General features: G+C 44.4%; 1 protein-coding gene across 5 annotated transcripts in view; it reads right to left on the bottom strand.

The window, feature by feature from the left end:
* The window catches only part of Poc5 (POC5 centriolar protein), a 30,306-nt gene extending 29,190 nt beyond the window's left edge, over window positions 1-1,116 (bottom strand). For 3 of the 5 annotated variants that reach the window (XM_052159496.1, XM_052159491.1, XM_052159494.1), the window contains exon 1: window positions 1,017-1,110. The gene's annotated coding sequence lies outside the window, so the exon portion shown is untranslated. Of the gene's footprint in view, window positions 1-1,016 lie in introns of all 5 variants that reach the window. The other 2 variants (XM_052159493.1, XM_052159495.1) reach the window with 2 other exon arrangements.
* Window positions 1,117-7,151: the final 6,035 nt, after the last annotated feature.

Consider the following 7,151-nt stretch of genomic DNA (forward strand, 5'->3'; position numbering starts at 1 on the left):
TCAGGAGGCAGAGGCGGGCGGATTTATGAGTTCGAGGCCAGCCTGGTCTACATAGAGAAACCCTGTCTCGAAAAAACAAACAAACAAAAAAAACTTAAAGCTTATAGTTAAGCAATCAGATTTATGTATCAATAAAGTCTCAATTTAAAAAAAAAGACACTGAAGCAGAAGGGAGAAATGCAGGGAAAACCACAGACTAGAAAGCAAGGCTGCAGCCAGACTGTGGAAAGGGAATTTCTCTTTTATTCAGCATTAGTATGTATACAGAGGGTAAGTTAACTAAATCTGAGCTGTGACTGTCTTCCCTTAAGCCATGAAGGAAAGATAAAATAAACACGGGTCTGCATCAAGGAACGAATACTTCACAAGTTTCAAATCAACCACTGTGGTAATTTGGTCCATTTTAATTTTAATTACATCTTCCCTTAGGACTTGTTTGCAGACCTGGTAGGCAACAAGCGTTGGGAATTGTGGATTATTTTAGTACCAAATGAGCTGGTAGGATCAGACGTCAAAATCGTTTCTTAAATACATATTGCAGTCAGAAAACGATTGTACTTTTGGAAAATACATTATCTGCCATTTATCCTGCACTTTGCAAACAGGCATGACAACTTGAGGCTCGACAACGGCAGCATTTCTTCAGTTTCTGGGGTCGGAAGAATGATACTTTAGTAGGTGACACACATCATTCCACTACATTCTCAGCATTCCTTTAACCTAAGCAGAAACCACAAGACAGTTTGAATGCTTCTCTTTGCCACAGGTACAACTTAACTGAGAAGCGGGCTCCGGGAATTAAAATGCAAGCTCTAAGAGGCAGACAACGAAGCAACGTGTAGCTGGCAGCTAAGTGACTTCCCCTGTCCTAACTGCACGCAAAAAGAGGGCGAGTGTCAGTCCTGCTAAGTTTTCTTTCACTGCCCTCCAATCCGGCCCCATTTAAATCTAACTTTCTTAATAAAACAGAACGTTCTGTTTGACTATCTCCTCATGTCCTAAAGAACCGGACCTACTTAGTTCGCACCTCTTGTGTCCTCTCTTTCTGGGCACCTCCAGGGATGATGTCCCCGATCTTGATAGGAAGGAACCTGCCTGGGCGCCGCCACCAGCGCCCCGACTCCTGACTCGTCGCGGCGACCGCCGGCGTCGCCGCCGCAACCACAGCAAGCACAGCAGCTCCCCTAGCAGCCACTTGACAGTTTCAAAATGAGGGCCCTGATGAAAGACAGCCCTAACCATTGGTCAACAGCTTCAGCAATCTTATATTTTATTGGTCCAGGATAACTGGTAGGCGGGGCCTAGGGAGCCTTTGCAAGAGAAGCCGGAAGTCGGAGATTTACAGGCAGAGGCCGGTCTAGAGGTCCCGGTACACAGCGCATGCTCAGTACTGCTCTGTGACTGAGGACTACTACGGGGCGGCACTGCAGACATATTTAATTATCTTCGCAAATCTGCGAAAGCTGTGTGCTGCTGATTTTCAACAAGGAGGATGACCTAGGCGCAAAGCCCCGAGGTCTAGTTTCATGCAGATAGCAGGCCATAGAATCACTGGCCTGGTAGCTGCTCTCTTAAAAATCAAATGCCCGACGCCCTCTATGGATTTCTTTAGTTTTGGATTAGGGAGCTTAACGATTAATATAAGTAATTCTGAGGATGAGGGTGTAAAAACTGCCAGCCTAAGTTTTGCTGATGACCTAAATGCTATAAACTGCAAGGCAGAAACTTTTGGTGAAATATCGACCTTAACAGTCGGATCACAATTACAATTTAAAATTTGGTTTTTACTAAGTACTTATTAACGCCTTCGCTAATACTACCCACATTATACGGTCTAGGGAGAAAAAAATGAGTTAATATATTAAAACAGACATCACACATATAAAAATATCAGTTTTTCAACCCTTTCACTACAATTTGGCGATAAATATGAGTAGACATGAGTATAGGTCCATGTGTAAAGGATTCAGCTATTTAGGACCCCGATTTAGAAAATAATAGTCTGTTCAATCTCCCCCCCCCCCGCCCCTTTTTGTAACCTAGATGATGTCACTTTCTTTTTTCTGTATACGGAAGTGGTACAACTGGAGCCTCACCTACTTCCCTTTGTCAAGAGTTAGACTTTTATTATCTTTTAAGTTATGCTCTGTGTGTGTGTGTGTGTTTTGATGGGCATGGTGCATATGTGGAAGCAGAGGATTAGGGAGGAGTTCATTCTCTATTTTCACCACTGGTGACCTGACCTGGGGACTGAAGGCAGGTCATAAGGTTTGGTGGTAAGTGCTTTTACCCGCTGAACCATTTCAATGGCCCATTCTTATATTTGAATGATAATGAAGAAGATCACAAGAAATTTCTTTGGTGTTAGCTACATTGATTTCCATCCCCCAAGCTTATTTTAAAAGGCAAATTACTACCATTAGAAATAATTCTATACTTTGTTCTAATGATTGTTGTTCAATCGACTACTACTACTACTACTACTACGTGGTGACCCTGTTGTGTTTTATAAAAGGAGCAGGGGTGGTGATGGTGACAGAGGTGGTGGTGGAAGGGAGCACTTCAATGGGTCCAGCTAAGGTGTCACCCTGAACAATCAACCCATGTGACAGGCCTAGTATAAAAGGACATTTATTTGGGACCTGGTGGAGGGGGTAGAGGCAGAGAAAAGGGGAACAGAAAGAGAGAGGAGAGAGGAAGAGGGGGAAGAAGGGAGAGGTTGGCTGAGGAACTTGTGTGGGAGGGAGAAAGGGAGGGAGGGAGGGAGAGAGGAAGGGAGGGAGGGAGAGAGGAAGGGAGGGAGAGAGAGAAGGGGGAGGGGGAGGAAGGAGAGGAGGGAGGGGAGAGCTTTTGAGGCCAGGGTGGTACCTGGCTGTTGCTAGGTAACTGTTGGGCGGAGCCTAGAGGAAATGCTAGCAGGCCCCCATGCACTTGCGTCTTTGTGGGTTCCTGCCCCTATAATTCAGTTTTCTCTTCCTCATTTTTGTATGTGTCCTACTGCATGTGGAGGCTAGAGGTTGATATTTAGTGTCCTCTTCAGTTACACCCACCTTATTTATTTATTTTTTTTGAAACATGGTCTCTCACTGAAACAGGAGCTCACTGATGTGGCTCCAGTAGCTGGATAATGAACAATGCCAGTGATGCAGGGATTTTAAAAATGAAAGCTGCACAGGAATCGCACGGCGCGAGGCCAGACTGAATATCTTGAGAAAGATTGAGATTTTACGTCAAAGATAAATGATATATTTTTAGGTTTTCAGAAGAGATAAAAAACAACTTGGAAGGAGGATGAAGAGAAAATAGAAATGAGGTATTTTGAAGATAGAATTTATGGATCCTGTCGGAGAGAAAAATGTCAAGGACTACTTCCCGGTACTTGGCTTGAGTCACAGTGGATGGTATCGTCGTATTGTATTGCAAAAGAGAGCGGCAGAAGAGCAGATTTTGAAAGAAGATAAAAATTCAATGTTAAATAAAATGTTTGGAGTTTGCAAGTGGTCTGTCCCCTAGGTTGCTGAACAGACCTGTCTAGAGTAGAGGAAGGGGTTTGGAGCTATATATCTAAATTAGGAGTTTTCATGCGTAGATTTGGATTGTTTTGAAAATGGTTTCACTTTTTCATCTTTCCCTCGCATGGTAAGCATTCGCCTTACCATGTTGCAGTGCTTTCTCACCTGTGTCCGCAGGATGCTAAGGAACATGGTGCAGTGTTTGATCAGGCTGTGCCAGTGGTTTTTTTTTTTTTTTTCAGACTCCTCTTGCTTTGAAAGACACTATTTTACCAATATCATTTGACGCTATTTTGAGTGCAGAAGCAGGGTGACAGTGCGTCCTTGTGGGCACATAAAGCAGTGCTGTCCTGCACCACTCAGGGTACACAGACTAACAACTCTTTTCTATAAATAGACAGGAAATTTATAAATACTTTATAAATACTTCAGACCGTATAACACATGAGCACATTCAAACATTCCAGGCAAAACAGGCCTGAAACCACGTGGAGAAAAGAGGGTAACTTCCTCATTTGGACCCCTTGAAGAGGGAGACTCTGAACATTGATGGTGAAAGGATCGCCAATCTGTCGTCGACCACCGTACGTATGCGTGCGTGCGTGCGTGCGTGCGTGCATGCGTGCCTGTGTGTGTGTGTGTGTGTGTGTGTGTGTGTGTGTGTGTGTGTAGGGATCAACAGAGAGCTCCCTGTTGTCCCAAGAGCTTCAGCCAGTTAATCTGTTTAGATCTGATCCTGCCCCTCAGCTCTATAGACTGCATTCCATTTCTCCCAGAAGTGTGGCTCAGCCCTTGACTGATAGCAGTACCTCTAGCAGACTCCCAGTGGGATTAATTATCTGATCTCTCCTACAACAGAGACTCTGCATCTCCATCATATCCCCCTTCTGTCTCTATGCAGCTTCTTTGAAACCTCTTGAACTCTGCTATGGCCTCTTTAACCCTTTGCATCCCTTCTGTAATGTACACAGCCACCCATCTATCCATCTGCTTATCTATATGTAAATAAAGATATTTTTACCGTGTGATCTGAGCGTTAATTTTAATCATTAAGATTGAAGCAAAGGAAACTGTTTGCCTAGAAGGCTGGTTGCAAGGAAATGGGGACTACATGGAAAATGTGGAAATACAGCCACCATACCTTGCGGATTTATTGTTATTCTACCCAGGCTGACATTATGGGAGGACACAGACATGCTTGTCTACATTTTTCACATAGTACTCTCCAAGATGCAACAGGAGCCTTTAAATGCTTCAGCATTTGGCACGGTTTGTTCTTGCCTTCAGTATATTCATGAACACATGCCTGGGTTCAGCTGGCAGTGCCCAGCCAGGAACTTAGAGGACACTTACAGGTTCTTACAGAAGTATGGTGGTGCGCACCTGTAATCCCAGATACTCAAGAACTGTTGAGAAAAGCCAGCCTGGGTAAAACACCAGACCTAGTCTAAGAGCAGTGCCAGCCGGACTACGAAGCTGATCTGCAGTTAGATGCCAAATAAATGTTAATTGCCTAGAGCCATTGTGCTTTCGTGTGCTTTGCTACATAGACTTTTGTGGCAGAAGAGGACGGATGAATACAGTTTGGAATAAAGGATCGGACGACATGGTGGGGAAAGGACGCAGAGAGCAGGACCCAGAATGGAGCCCCGGTGGCCTTTAGTGGTTAGAGGTTGTGTGGTGATAGAGGAGCCTGTAACAGAGATGGAGGAGGGAGTGCCCGAGAGGATGGAGGAAAGCAGAGGAGGCTTCGAGAAAATGCTAATAAAGTGATTGCTACACACCTGCCCTCGCATCTCCTCTCTTCATCCCCTCTGTTCTTGGCTAAGCCATTGCTGGATTTCACTTGAACTCTTTCTTAATGGACTGTCTTCATTTTCCCCTTCCCAGCCTCTGCCCTTTACATTCTCCATGGTCTTAATTTATTTTCTTGTTGCTGTGATTGAATAATACTCTGAGAAAAGCAACTTAAGGGAGAAAGGGCTCACTTTAGCTTACAGTTAAGACAAGGTCTACTATGACAGAAAAGCATGGCCACGGGAACTTGGAACGGCTGGTGTTTTAGGTGTCAGAAGGCAGTGATGAGCCCATGCAGGCTACTCAGAGCCCGTTCTCCCACTGACGCAGTCCAGAGTCTCAGTCAGGGAACCGTACCACCCGCAGGGAGTGGGCCGTCCCCACCTCAATCAGTAAGTACAGTCAAGGCAATCCCCTACAGACATGTTTGCAAGAAATTCCAGATTTTGTGAAGTTGACAACTCGACAATCACATTGCAAATTACTTTCTTGGGATGCCACAGGATTGTACCACTTTCACTTCTAACATCTTTTATGTATCTCATGGTTCTAAACACTCTCCAAAACCTGGCCCCACCAAAAAGTCTCTGCTAGGGTCTCCCAACTTGACACTAAATGTGAAAATTTGGGAAAGCTGTATAATATAAGACCTTTGATGTTGAGAAAAATAATAGAACCTATAAAAATCTAAGATTTAAACTAAGTCAATGTACATACGTATCCCTGCCTATCTACCTCTGTCAATAATACATGGTCCTAGTGAAATGATTGAAGGGAAGTTTAGCTATGGTCTCCTAGTTATACTGCAGTTTTCACCTGATATTCTATTTGAGTGGGGCCTAGATGTGGGTAGACTGACATTTCTCCACTTCCTGAAAAGAGACTCAATACACTGGGCATGTCTTCTTCTTCTTCTTCTTCTTCTTCTTCTTCTTCTTCTTCTTCTTCTTCTTCTTCTTCTTCTTCTTCTTCTTCTTCTTCTTCTTCTTCTTCTTCTTCTTCTTCTTCTCCTCTTCCTCCTCCTCCTCCTCTTCCTCTTCCCCCTCCTCCATCCCTTCCTCCTCCTCCTCCTCCTTTTCCTCCTCCCCCTCCTCCATCCCTTCCTCCTCCTCCCCCTCCTCCATCCCTTCCTCCTCCTCCCCCCTCCTCCATCCCTTCCTTTTCCTCCTCCTCCTTTCTTCTTTGTCTCCTCCTCTTCCTCCTCCTCCTTTTCTTCTTCTATTTTCTTTTTGGTATTTTTTTTCAAGACAGGATTTCTCTGTGTATCTCTGGTTGTCCCAGAACCCTGTAGGGCAGGATGACAAACTCAAAGATCTGCCTGACTCTGACTCCCAAGTGCTGGTATTAAAGGTATGTGCCACCACTGCCAAGTTTTTAATCTTATTTCTTTGTCAGCTCAAAGTTACCTTTTCAGCAGAACCTCTGTGTAGGCTTTGTTATTGGAGGTTATTGTCCAGGTGATTGACACAGTATGTTAATCTCTAAAGAAGAGAGAGGTAACATTGTTCAAACACTGGCTTTGGAAAACATTGCTCTTGTCTTTCTGCATCAGAAAAGTGTGAAAAGCAACTTCAGGCAGGAAAGTGTGCAAAGATTGTGGTGAAAGATGGACTCCCTGAAATGTCAACGGAGGGACTGCAGACAGAGCCATCAGTAAGGCAAGAGCTTCAGGTAAGAGGTGGACACCATTAGACCGGTGGTCCGGATATGATGGAGCTCACAGGTTTTTAGCTGGTTAGAATTCATTCAGAACAGCTTGGTTCATTGAGTTCCACACTGCACAGCACTCCCAGGCCTTTTGTCATTTCTTGGCCCTCATCAACCTTCTGTTTTTCCTAATTG

The sequence above is a fragment of the Apodemus sylvaticus genome, chromosome 16, assembly GCF_947179515.1.
Source record: "Apodemus sylvaticus chromosome 16, mApoSyl1.1, whole genome shotgun sequence".
NCBI lineage: Eukaryota > Metazoa > Chordata > Mammalia > Rodentia > Muridae > Apodemus > Apodemus sylvaticus.